The 14,879-nt window shown below is 33.4% G+C and overlaps 1 pseudogene; it reads right to left on the bottom strand.

Annotated features, from left to right (window-relative positions):
- Positions 1–13,137: 13,137 nt before the first annotated feature.
- Positions 13,138–14,257, bottom strand: LOC149247307 (xyloglucan endotransglucosylase protein 6-like; annotated as a pseudogene).
- Between the last annotated feature and the right edge of the window lie 622 nt (positions 14,258–14,879).

Here is a 14,879-nt window from a genome sequence, read left to right as displayed (position 1 = left end):
CCTCATCAGGATGAACACTTTCTAGTGTCTTTGTCAGCCACTTTGGGGGACCTTTCTGAGATGGTCCAAGCTGCTCCGTTGATTGAGTTGGGATTGAATCAAGATTGAGTCTCCCAATTCTGTCAATCACATCACTCAAAGTATCATCCATTGTTGGAGTTTCATGCAGGGGAGAGAGTGCTTCAGAAGAAGATTCCACAGGTTGATCTAGTATAGTAATCCCCCCTTCAAGATGTGGAATCTAATTATCAAATTCTTGAAATGATTTTTCATTTGTGAATCTATCCAAGCGATCAAGTTGCCGCTCAACAACTTTGTCAGTTTTGGATGATTCAAGAAATATTACATCTCTATATACAACAAAATTTTTATTGACTTCATCATAAAGACAATATACTTTGGAGGTGTTTGAATACCCCAGGAAGATACACTTATGACTTCTTGAACCAAGTTTGTTTCTATGTACCTTTAGTATCAAGGCATAACATGTGGAACCAAAGACCCTAAGATGCTTTACCGAAGGAATGTGCCCATACCACATTTCATAAGAAGTCTTGTTTCTAATAGCATTAGATGGACATCTATTCTCTACATATACAACACATAGAACTGCATCAACCCAAAACATCAATTTTACATTTTTGAAAAACATCATGGAGTGCACCATATTTAAGATTGTCCTATTCATTCTTTCAGCTACTCCAATCTATTGGGGATTATAAGGCACAATTGTTTGATGTTTGATCCCATGTTGGTTAAGATAGTTTTCAAATTCATTTGAAGTGTACTATTTTCCATTATTAGTGCAAATAGAGCTAATATGAGATTGTGCATCATTTTCAATCCATGTATGAAAGTTCTTGAATGTTTGAAAAGCATTAGATTTATTCTTCAATATATAAACCCAACACATTATAGTGTAGTCATCAATAAATGTCATCATATATTTATTTGCATTTGCAGAAGGAACAGGAATTGGACCACATAAATCTGAATGATTGAGTTCAATTTTTCTATGTGCTCTAGAATGTGAATCATGAAAGGACTGTTTGCTATGCTTTCCTAAAATGCAAGCATCACATTTCTTAAGTTTCCTAGGAATTGTAGGCAAACCAGTAACACCATTTTTCTTCAACAAGCGGAGGTTGTCATATTTTAAGCGTCCAAATCTAGCATGCCATGCTAAACTTGATGGAAATGTACCTTCTTCATAATGAGAATTGTATGAGTTTTTTTTTGCACCAGTAGAGGTACCCTGCAGCTTGAGAAGCCTTTCTTATTCTATCCTCATCATGACAAGTGAGTGGTTTGATGCTTTTCTCACCTCAAGCTTGCCATCAAACATATGAATGGAGTGTTGCTGGCGGATGTGGACCAAGGACAACAAGTTTCTCCTCAGTTGTGGGAGATATTAAACATGATGCAAAAGAAAGTCTGGAAGACCAGGCAATTTAAGCCTGATTGTGCCAAGCCTTGATGGCTTGAGTTTTGATTTGTCTACAAAGTATACTACTCCATCAACATTGTTATTAAATTCTTCAAAAAAATCTCTTCTAAAAGTCATGTGGCAAGTTGCTCCTGAATCAAGCAACCAATCATTTTTCCAGTAAGCGAGTGAAGCATTAAATAAGTCTTCATTTACTCCAATATTACAGTGTGCCACAACATAGTGAGTAGATTCAGGTGCTTTACCTTTCTCTTTGTCATTAGTTTTACATTTTGGTTGGTTTCTTTCCTACTCAATTCTGTCCCAAGGTAACTTGCATGTGGATGCATCATGTGATCCATCTCTTTTGCAGCATATGCAGTGAAAATCTGACTTTTCTCCTTGAGAGTGTCTGCCCCCCCTGCCTCTGAAATTTCTTCCTCTTCCTCTTCAACCACCTCTTCCTTTGGAAGAATCTTGAGCAAGATTCTTCTCTCTATGTGCAAGACACACAACCTCTTCAGAAGACTGAGGAGTTGTCTTCTTCCTAAAAACTTTCTCTCTTTCAACAATATTTTTCACAAGGGAGTCAAAGGTAATATCTTTGAGGTTTCCATTTGCTTGCAATGACTCAAGATAATTTGAGTAAGTGGGATAAATTGCCTTGAGAAAAGCTATAAGAGGAATGTCCAGTTCAACATTAGTGACTTTGATATCATGCATAATAGATTTTACTTCTGATGCAAGAGCAAGAGGATCATCATTTTGTAATGCAAGGATGAACAATTTAATGATGAGTTGAACAACTTCAAGTGTAGAGTGTGAGTCATAGAGTTCCTTCAGTTTTTGTAAGGCTTCGAAAGCATTTGAAAATGGCGAAATATGGCGACTCACCTCTTCATTTACTGATGCTACAATCAATGCATAAGCCTTGTTGTTCTTATTTTCCCAAATGGCGAATTCCTTGTCTGAGGTAGGTTGTTCTGGCTCTTTGTCACAATCTCAAACACACACTCCTTTCCACAACTCATTAAAAATGAGAGTGTGTTTGATTTTCTGTGACCATTTAGGATAATTTTCCTTCCCATTGAGGACCACTCCCACAATAGATATTAATGAATGCATTTTAAAAAACTATGAACTTTAAAAAAAATATTTCTGCTACCAATATATAAAATATTTTCACTTTTTCACTGTAATAACAATATATTTAAGAAAAAAAAAGTGCAATTCTGATCAAGAATACAGTTCAGGTAAAAGATGTAGTTCTGGTGAAAAAAATTCATCTTCCAGCATGGCTTTAAAGGACTCCATCTTCATAAAAATCTTCAGAGATTCTTCACAGTCTTCTCTACAACTTTATAATACTAAGGACTGAGTACCCAAATATTTCAGAACCAATTACTAAATATTAATTCTAGTGTCCTATCTTTAGCCTTCAAAGAGGCTTCACAATAGAAAAACAACAAAAAAAATACTAAATGAGTTTAAAAGACTGTACAGGCTAGACATAGGCCCGCAAAATCAAAACTGAAACCACCAGTCTTCTTGCTTGTTATGTGTTTATACTAAGCCTCAGATGCGAGAACCAAGACTACTAATAATAATAATGGCATTTGCAATTACAATGATTTGGTGAGGAACTGCAACATCTCCAAGGTGCCTCCCAATGCATTCGTTCAGTTCGCAACTCTGGGTCATATGAAGTAGGTGGTTAAGCTCATTAAACTTGGGAGGTTCATATTCCAAGGTTGTCCTATAAATCGCAAAGAAGGAAAGAAACCCCCCTCCTTAGATTTTCTTCTGTTCAACTTGAAATTGGTTCACTGCTGAATCTCAATGAATTTGCGGTGGCCTGGAAAGCACCCACTTTTGGTGTAACTGATTGTGGAGTCGTGCTAGTATGCGGGTGGTATGGTGGTATGTGGAAGCAGCAGCGTAGTCGTGCTGTGTATGGGAGCGAGGTTGAAGAAGGTATGCGGGCGGTATGGTGGTATGCGGAAGCAGTAGCAGTAATACAATGGATTTGTGTTGCGTATGGGAGCGAGGTTGAGGGGAGAGGCCGAGGGGCTACCAGCGATACTACCAGGTAGCGGTTCAATGAGATACCACCAGGCCAATGGAGGGTCGGAGGGCTGACTGTTCGGAGGGAATAGAAAACGCTAGGAGTAGGGGCAGATGTGTCAGTTCTACAAAATAGGCAGAACATAGGCAGAAGGAAGTTACAAGGGTAGATTGGAATGCACAAAAATGGAGCTAGCTCTGATACCATGTTAGGCCAGGAGGTAACTCCTCAAAATGAGATTGTATATTCATTTAGGTTGTTCATTATTATATACATGAGGAAGTGATTTTTGAGTTTCATCTCCTGATGACTCTCCATTTTATGTATTATTTATTTACATTATTTATAGTTTTTCACCCAATCCCTATGATTAGGTGTCAACAGTCTTCTTGGCTGTAAAGTGCACCAGGAGTCTGAGGTAACTCTACTGAACCTACCTTCCCAAGTGAAATACCTTCGTATGAATTTAAGCAACTGGCTATGATGATTTTGAAGGTATGTGCTAGGGAAGGTTGTATCAAAACTATTTATAAAAAGTGGTTTGAAAAATTCTTTGAAGAATGACACGTTAAGATCATTCCATTTAAACCACTTTTCTCCATATGAAGGAATGCCTATAGCATCAACAATGAGTTTCTTTGTAATTACCATCTCCAAGTCTCCTAACCTGACCTTTCCATCCTTGAAACTTAAAGCAAATAGACTGACCAACTATACATGATGATCCATTGTTTGAATCTTCTCACAGAAATGAATGCACCTAGTATTCTCAAAATCATCCCTAATCATTGGATTAGAGTTTACGAGGGCTAAAGTTTTAGGTTCTACACGCACAATTCCCCCCCCTTTTTGTTTTCAGTAGGAGCCATTGACTTATGTACATAGGGCATGATATTTAAACCTTGTGGGAGACTACATGGGCAACAACAGTGAGAGAGAACCCTGCCTTTGGAAAACAACAACCAAAGTTATATATGACAGACACATTGCACGATGATGAGAGGGTGTATTGACAGTTTCAAAGGTCAAGGACTAGTTTCACGACTCTATATACTTTAACCCTAGACCAACTCAACACTCAACATTAGTTAAAATTCATCTATAAATCCCTGACTTAGATTTTTAAAAGCAACAGTCTGCGTGGCAGCAAAGTATGTGCAATGACTTTACACCAGAGGCTAATCACAACTTATCAAAATTTTCATTAGGCAGTAAATGTTTTAATATCTGAGTGGTACGATCCTACCTTTGAAAATCCAAAATCAAGTTATGTCGATGTTGTATAACTTTGGGAAAATTTTCAACAGCAATTGCGTAGTGCTCTGTGTGTAGTGACAACTGTATGACACCTCTGTGTGGTAATCAAGTTCTGCAGTCACTGTAGCTATGTCTCTTGATCCATGACTTGGCTTGGCTTGGCTACAAATCAAATTTCATCTGATCAAATTACATTGGAAATAAAAAATGTAGGAAACTGTGTGAAGAATATGGTGGTCTGTTCATTCCATTTGAATTTTCTATTAATTTGTCCTGTAGTGTGATGTCACAAAGTGCCTCTTTGAAAAGTATGATGGTTTATGTATGGTAATCATTAGAAAGATTGATTGGATATAGGACTTTGAGTAGTGGAAGAGATTATAACAGTAGTGTCATATATGATACGAAATCATAGCCTTTAGGAGGAAAGATTTAGGATGGAATGGGAATTATGAAAGTTATATGTTTATGAATAGGGAATCATTAAATGAATAGGGGGATAGAGTATGTGATTTACTAAATGACTAATGGGAGATGGGAAAATGTAGGATGTGGATTATAATATTAGGGAAAAAATGAATAGACTAGAAGGGGAAAAGAAAGGTGTTGCTCTTAATGGCCACCTTGCTTTGAGTAGTAGGATTCTCAACTATCACCGATTCAAGTAAACCTCCTCACAAACCCATTATTGTCACATACCCCAAGACTCAATTACTCAATATCTTTTACAATATTTCCCAATAACTGAAGACCACTTCATGCTTTCGACTGAACCTCTTGATGAGTAAACTCATGGCGATGTTTTGGACAGGGACATTTGAACTTATGACAACGAAAATGACTATAATTTTGATTTATTCAAATTGAAAATTAAGTAATTCGAAGACATTCAACAAATGTAAAAATACTGACCCTAACAAAGTGTAGATTTAATCTAGTTTAATTATGTGTAGACAAAATATTGAGTTTTGTTGCATTATAAATAAATAGAATTTAAATTTAGAGTAACTTCTAATAATAATAATAATAATGTTTTTTTTATAATAATAATAATTATAAAAAATTGAAATTGAAATTGTAACTCACTATTAGTATTTATATTGATAGCATCTAATTTGAATAGATGTAGAACTATACTATATCATAACCAATATAGGGTTTAAATATATTGTTCATATCAAGCCATATTTAGGTCACTCGAGATATCAAAATACATTGACTGCAGTTAAGAAATTCTATAATTAATTGAATTTGAAGAAAGCAATGGCTCAATTTGTTGCTAGATGATTGGAATGTTAGCAGGCAAAAGTAGAGTGTAAACATTCATGTAGTTTATTATAGCCTATTCTGATTCTATATTGGAAATGGGAGGTCATTTCCATGGACTTCATCATAGGTTTGTCGAGGACATCGAAACAACATGATTCCACCATGGTTGTGGTTGACATGTTAAGTAAGGTCACTCACTTCATTACAGTTAAATCTATGAATTCAACTAGGGAGGTACCTCAAATTTTCATAAGGGAGATAGTAAGATTGCATGGTGTTCCCAAGAAGATCATATCAGACAGAGATGCCAAGTTCACTTCCAGGTTTTGGAAGGAGTTGTTTGCAGCTTTTGGGTCAGAGTTGGATTTCAGTACAACTTATCATCTGCAGAAAGATGGAGAGACAAAGAGGGTTAACACCATTCTTGAGTATATGTTGAGGATGTATGTCATGCATCAACAGGGGAAGTGGAGGAGTATCTTCCATTGGTAGAGTTTGCATATAATAATTGGTATGCAGAGTCCTTGAATATGAGTTCATTTGAGATTCTTTATGGGCAGAGTTGTAATATTCCTATCAACTGGAGTGATCCAGAGAACAGGGTGTTGATTGGATTGGATATGTTGGTAGGAGATGGAATAAGAAATGGAGGTTATTAAGAGGAATTTGAAGGAAACACAGTACATGCATAAGAGTTAGGAAAATAAGCACAAAGTATTCAAGGATTTTCAGGTTGGGGAGCATGTTTACTTGCACATCAAACCCAAGAGGAGACCTTTGAGGATTGGATCATGTGTCAAGTTGGCACCTCAGTATTGTGAGACTAGTGGCCTACAAGATTGCACTACATTTGACAATGAAAGTCCATGATGTTTTCCATGTTTAATTTTTTAAAAGATATGTGCAGGATGTTGATCAAGTGATTGTCTGATCTGTATTGCAGGTGGAACTAGATGGAAAATTCCATCCAAAACCATAATTCATATTGCAGCGGAAACAACTCATTATTCGAAACCGAGCAATAAAGACAATTATAGTGCAATGGAAGTGCTTTGGGCCTGATGAAGCTACATGGGAGATGGTTGATCACATATGGGCTTTGTATCCTTCATTATTTTCTGGTTCAAGCAAATTTTTTTTTGGTATATGCATATATATGTATGGTTGTAAATACCACAATGAGTTGGGTTATAAAGCTCCAATAAGCAATATTTTTGTCTTGTTTGTAGTAGGATGTCATTTTAAATATTTTATCCGTCTATTTTATAAAGCTTCATAGACAGTATGTTTTCTTTTAAGTGGTTTGCTGGTCATAGGTGTCATAAAACACTGAGGACGATGTTCCCCTATGGGGAAGGGGTTTGTAATAGCCCCAGGTTAATGTTCATGTAATAAAGATTAATAAAGGGAAAATAATATCAAGGTCATGGGACACATATTCGAAGCTGAATGTTGGGAAAACACTATAGTGGACATCACTTTTAGTTTATTTGTGTCTATGGAATTTGACAAAGGCAAAGAGGCAATAATTGGCATTTAATTATGAGAAATAAAGGAAAATAGGAGAAAAGGGAGGTGAAGAGACACAAATTTGCATGCTAAGGAAATTAGAAGGAAAATAAGGGAAAATAAAGAAAATAGAGACATCAATAATAAAAAAGGCATCAAAGAATCAGTTCACAACTTTTGTTGGTTTAATTTTTTGCCAGTTTTGGCTTGGATCAGTTTTGAGAGAGAGAGAGAGAGAGAGACAACTCCAAGAGGAAAAAGAAAGAAATAAAGAAAAGACAAGTGAAGGAAAGCAAAGGAAAAACAAAGAAAAAAAAGGAGAAGGTTGGATCATCAGCTTCAACAAGAAGATTTTGTAGGTAACAAGTTGTATGTGTGATTTCCTAGCTGAGGTGTGAATGAATGGTACATGCATTTTTTTATTTGGTTCATTTGATGTCATTGACATGGGTTTTTCTGGGTTTAAAAGTAGTTTTAGCCTTTCCTTGCCATTTCCTTGATAACCATGGTGTGACAGGATTTATTTCTTGGTTAAGCTATGGATTGCCGGAAGGTTTTGGAATCGGGTGAGGTGGTCTCAAGAAAATTCCCAAGGGTTGTAGGTGGAGATAATTTTCTCTAGGAATCCCTCAATAGGGGGAGGAAATAGACAATTTCCTCATGTTATGGTGAAGAAATTATGAGGCATCCAATCTTGGCTTGGTTTTGTGATCTCAAAATCGATTTAGGTGAGATCACAATAGTTTGAGGGTAGAGGTGGTTTAACCTATGGACTCCATTGGTTGTTTATGTCTTGGTTTATCCCATGAGATCCCACAATCATGCTTGGAATATGGAACATGGGTGATTGACAGAAAGAAATATTTGGTTAAGCCCAATCTATGCTAAGGTGGTACATGAAAGTCCCTGACTTGGTTGGCTATTGCATGAGTTAATAAGAGTTATTTTCCTATTATGATTCATGAGTACTTGTACTTGTTATTATGTTTATTTTATGGTTGTTATCTCACGATTAATATTCTAGTTATATGTTAGTTATAAGCATGATTTATGATGTGCTTTATCTATGTCTCTTATTATGATTTGATAAGGTATGGAATGGTTGATTTATGCGTGGACTAACTAGTGTTGTTGTAGCTATTTGAAAGGACATTATAACTTCTCCATGATTTTTAGCTAAAGTACAAAGATTTACACTTAGATATACATCCATGACCTATAACTTAAATGTTTACCATATGTTTGACAAAATCTCTAGTGTGTCCTAGGAAGTCTAGGTCAAGTTTCTAATTCAAGTTTGAAGGTTTAACATTGTTGCTATGTGAAATGTGATTCTAGAAAGTTACGAGAAGTTCTCAGCAGTGGTCTAGAGGCTATCCTACAGAAGTGGCTCAGATCTCAGGACTGTAGGTACTGAATTGAGCAATTTAAGTCATAACTATGTGGAGGAAAGCCTATGTGTGTGGTTGGAGGCCTATAACCACACCCTTGCCTTGTTGGGCATGTAGTTGGGGTGTTAAGTTAGTGAAAAATGGGTCCAGCTTAGGGATTGACCATCTAGGTTGGTTTGCAGCCTTTTGAGTGGTCTAGGATCTCTGAGGGGTGTTAGTAAAATTATCGGTTTGTTGGCCCCACTTCTATAACTGCAACTTGGAGGTTGGTTCATGTTATAATAGTACTCTGCTTCACATATACATGGAGGTCTTGTAAAAGCGGGTAAATGTGGGAGGTTGCTTGTTACATTTGATACCAACAAAGAAATTTGAGGAGTAGGCATTGCAAAAAGATTATACATAAAAACTATTCTCTATTACTCTCTTGCATTCAACTACAAAACCATTATATAGTTGAACTCAGATCCAACTACTTCTAACCTTAGAGCTAGGAGTTAGGAAAATCTCTCAACTACCTCCTAAAGATATCAAACTAATTCTAAACCTAGCATGTAAGCATTATCTCTAAGTAATTATTTCTTCATTTTGTTGGATTATAAATTTTATGAAAAATCATTAAAATTGCAAATCTATAGAGTATAACACCAAACAAATACCTTAGATTCCAATGGAGCTTTTACATTTGATTGTATATAAATTGGTGAAACTATCTAAGTTAAATATCTTGAATTTTGTGTGCATGTGGACTCTTGTATGCAATCACTATAATCTGTTTCAGGTTATAAATCAACAAAATTTACCATATTGAGTATTTGTCTAAATATGTGGATGGACACATTAGTTTGTACATATAAGTGTTTATGAATTTTATTAATTAGTAGTGCATGATTTCCACTTCTATGAAGTTAAAAATTTGATTTTATTAATTAGTAGTGCATGATTTCCACTTCTATGAAGTTAAAAATTTGATTGAAAGATATCAATTTGTGTTATTGAATTCTTACATCTAACTATTATGAATTTAAGAAATGATTGAACATTGTGCATGATTTCCACTTCTATGAAGTTAAAAATTTGATTGAAAGATATTGATCATGCTCTTGAATGTTTACATCTAATGGTTATGAATTAAAAAAACGATCAATCATTTTTTAAGTTCAAGTTACAAATTCTAAACTAACTTTCCTTGGATTTTAGTCATTAGTAAATAAATATTCAAATTTAAAGTTTGATTGACATGTTATATGTAGATTAAATCTTAATTTAATTATATTATGTGTATGAAAAATATTGAATTTTGTTGCATTATAAATAAACCATACCTTATGATGGAATACATTTCATTAGAATAACTAATATAGTAAGATATATACTCACCATTAATAGTTATATTGATAGCATCTCTTTTAAATGGATATATAATTATACTATATATCATAACTTTATATTTAATTATTTTACACTCACTTGTTGTTTTAAAATCAATATTGAGTTTAAATATATTGTAATATGACTATAGTATATACCATCTATACTTTGTAATGTGACCATGTTAAATTCATAGTGGAAAATCTATAAGGAAACCTGAACTTCAATGAAATGAAAATAGAGTAGATACCTTTCTAATATATGACTTTAGAATCCATAATTAATAAAGTATAGATTTAAATACTATGTAATGTAATTTGAATGGACAACTTATTATATACTTTGAGATATTTATTTATACTTACCATCATATAATCTTTTAAATGCATAACTATATGCCATCTGTGAAAGCATGAGGTATTGTAATAATTTTATATAGAAATGTAGTGAGAGTATAATGATTTCATAGTTACAAGATGAAATTATTAATGATATGAAATATGGTTTATAATGTAAGTTATTTTTTAATAAATTTATTATATATAATGATATATAATAATATTTATTTGATATAATTAATTATTAGTATGGTTATATAAATGGTATGACTGAATAAATATTAATTTATAATAAATAAAAAATATTTATTTCATCATATATTTTTTAATTTTGAAAATAAAAAAATAAAAATAAATTATATATATATATATATATATATATATATATATATATATATATATTTATTGGATTTAGAAAAAGTTAGATAGTTATTATCTATTTAATAATTATTAATAATTAAATTAAAATCTAAAAATATTATTTCAAAATAAACACACATATATATAATTATATCTATATAATTATATAGTATTGTAGATAATAATTATCCATTTAACATAGTAATTATTCCATATATACTACTTATATTACATAATAATAGATAATTTGTTTAATCAAATTATCTCTTAATTATTTTTTCTATATTATACATAAATATTTTATACAATATTATCAAAAGTATTATTTAACTAAATTTTTAATTAATATTTATGATTAGAACAACTTTCATGAGCTGTATAGTGAAACAGGTAGTTGCGCAGTTCCTAAAACACCATGGATGGAAAGGATCTGCCATTTATGTGAGAATATGAACATCGAGGATGAAAATCACTTCCTCTTAGAGTTCAATTTCATAATCTTTGTTGCAATACTGACCTTCCTAGCCTTTTACCATGTCAAAATTATAGTGAGCTCGGGAGGCTTCTCTCCAAACTTTTTGAGTATAGGAATAAAATCTTAAATCAAACTAAATAATTGGTTTCTTAGGTCCGATAGACCAAAGTTTGGTCTCAATAGACGTTAACCACCAAAATCATCATCATTTATATATATATATATATACACTTTCTTTACTTTACTATATATATAAAAACTGAATTTAAATTCCTACACTCATCATTTATTCTTTATAATCAAATTATCCCAATCAAATAATTGCATTTCTACCATCAAATTTTCATTAGTATCAATCAAGTGATTTTTCAATTTGAATATTTATTTATAAAAAAAGAGCATGATAAATAATACTCGAGAACATTGAATATATATATGAAAAACATTAAAATAAAATTATTGAAATCCAATTATATTATAAATAATTGTTATTCTGTAAAGTTTTAATTAAATATTATCACTTTTAACCATATAAATTAAATAATTCATTTAATAAATATATAATAATTAAAAATTATTATATCTTATAATAAAATATAAATTAATCATGTACAGTAGAAAATAATTATAAAAATACAGTTTAAAAACATGTTAATTATGCAACTACATACCTTCATAATTTAATGTAAAGAAGGGTATGACTTGGAAATATGGTTTATGATGTGGAGTTTCAAAATTGAAATATAAACGTACTTTCAAAAATTTGTTAATTCTGTAATTATATATGTTCATAAATTAATGCTAAGAAAAGTATTACTCGGAAATATTTGTTATAATGTCGATTTTCCTGACCTTCACACTATTCAAATGTATGCTTTAATGATACTTTTCTTAAAATCTGTGAATCAAATAATTCTTTATATTTATTAATAAGATTCCACGTATCCAAAGTTTGCTTTATTGCGCTTAGCAATACGAAAAGAGTGCAGGAGGTTCTATGATCTGAGATGGTAGAATAAAAATGGAAATAGAAATAGGAAAGGAGTGCAGGAGGTTCTATGATGTGAGATAGTAGAATGAAAGGGAAAAACAGACCAACGCATTTCGGTACAAGGTCCAGTACTTGTTTTCACATGGTAGAGCGTTTTACATTAAAAAGAAAAAGAGAGAGAGTAACAGATAAAAAAAACTGTTTTTTGTGGGTTTCATATATCGATTCGGGCGCGGACTAGAGTCCATTTCAAAGGAAAACACGGTGCAGAGTTAACCAGCCTTTGTCTACATTCAAAATATTTCTATATTCTAATTATTTTTAAATAAATATCATATTCTGATAAGTTTCCCTAGTTAATTAATTTTTTTAAAATCGGATGGAAATTTATTGAAGTAAGTCTGATTGTAAATTTCCACAATTGAAATATTTTGGAGTTTTTCATCGTGCTAAATTTATATAGTAAAAAATCAGTTTAAATAACTCAAACCAAAATTTCACCTCAAATTTTTAAGCCTAAAATTTAAAAAATTACACTAAAAACAACTCTTTAATCCATCAAATAAATATCTAATTTTTCAACCAACCAACACCTCAAAATCTAAAAAATCACCCCAAAAACAACTCCTTAATCAATAAAATGAATCTCTAAAGCTGCAATATCGTAATCAATCATCGTGATTGATTAAGGATTAAATGCACATTCAGCCGGAGTTGAAGAAAACCTCCCTCACCTATCCTGACAGTAATCGTAAGTCATGTAGTTTTTGCGAACCCAATCAAGTCTGTCCAGTTGGTATTGATTTAAGCTTTGAAATTCCGGTTGTTCCCACCATTTGTTGGCACAGGGAGGAGATGAAGCAGATGGTCCGCTGCATGCATTCACTTCAAAGGATTGATAAGAGGCGACAAACGGAGCTTTACTCCAATCTATATTAGCCTTTCCTCCGTCGGTGGCCCAATTCTCCCCGTTCCAAAGGGTGGAGAGGATCCTCATGGGTTGACTACTCGGATATGGGACACCCGCAGATGCTTCAATGTTCTTGTGAACTCTGATGGGGATAGAATCAACCAAAAACCTGCTTACAAAATACAAAACATATCATAAACTTACAAGTAAAAACTCGAAACATAATTCACTATATATCCACAACTTCTGTCGTTTGTATTTCAGTTATGGGGAAGAAGCACATACACAATTCGTTTCTCGTTCCAGAGAATTGAATAGTTATGTAAACCGGCCGTGGGATCAAACCAGAGACGAATTCTTTGCTCTCTGTTCCCGATTCCTTTCGCAAAGACGTTGGTTTGTAGAGTGTAAGGCTGCCCTGGCAGATTTCCCAGAAATTCGTAGTCAAGTTCATCGTGAAAAGCCTCGTCCGATGACATCTGGATCAAAATATACCAATGTTAATATATTGTTTCGTTCTTGCATGAAAATAGCTCCTTACATAAAAGGTAGTGACTGTTCCAGCCGAATTCCCCGGGATCAGCTTAATTCTCATACTCATGCTGCCGAAGAGGTATTCATTTTTGGACTGAAAACCAGAACCTGGTGAAACAACTAGAATTATTATTACTATTCCTATCATTCAATACATTAGGAATTTTGGATGTCAATAAAAATGAAATATTGTACCTGAAGATCGATCCATAGTGAGCTGAGCTGTTTGGTTATTATCCAACAATCTAACGGTTCCCCATAAGATTTCGAAATTGTCGTTGAAATTGGAGGATTCTACAGAAGATAGAATCAGAATCAGGACTGAACATATGTATCTGAAATGTATTGCAGAGCTCTTCATTGCTACGCTGCTATTAAAATGCTGGATTGTTAAAAGTGCTTCCTTTTTCGCGGCAGGGTACTGAAGATCCGACCACAAGCTCTGACCAGAGCGAATTTCCTGCCCTCTATATATTTGATGCAGAAATCAAACTCGGAAGTCGGAACCAATCGAACTCCGAACCTTTTCGAGGTTGGCATAATCATTAACGAGAGAATAATATAATAGTGACGTCATACGTCAGCTGGCTATCGTGTTGTCATCCAATGATAACTCAAGGAGATATCCAATGATTTCATTATTATTCAAATGATACGCCAGAGACATTTGGGCAGATATATGCGAGTCCCGGTAACCCTTTCTAGGTGGTAAGACACTTCGGCAGATCTATGAGAGTCCCAAAACTGTAAGGTTTTGAAAATTTAGTGATGGAAATCATGTATACATTTCCATATTGGTTCATGGTACTTCATTTAACATTTCCAATAACATTAACTAACATCGATTAAAGTAAGCCCTTCTGCAAATATAACGAAAAAACTAAATAGTTGACCAATGTGATTCAATCTGCTTCGTAATGTGTTGATATGCCCTCAAATTTGAACAACTTTGTTATTCTTGTGTGGTAGTTTGTGCAATGAGT

The sequence above is a fragment of the Pinus tabuliformis genome, chromosome 7 (assembly GCF_031772625.1).
Source record: "Pinus tabuliformis cultivar Carrire ecotype Pingquan chromosome 7, CPIR1, whole genome shotgun sequence".
NCBI lineage: Eukaryota > Viridiplantae > Streptophyta > Pinopsida > Pinales > Pinaceae > Pinus > Pinus tabuliformis.
Note: the sequence above shows the minus strand (reverse complement) of the source record. Positions and strands in the feature narration are given on the sequence as shown.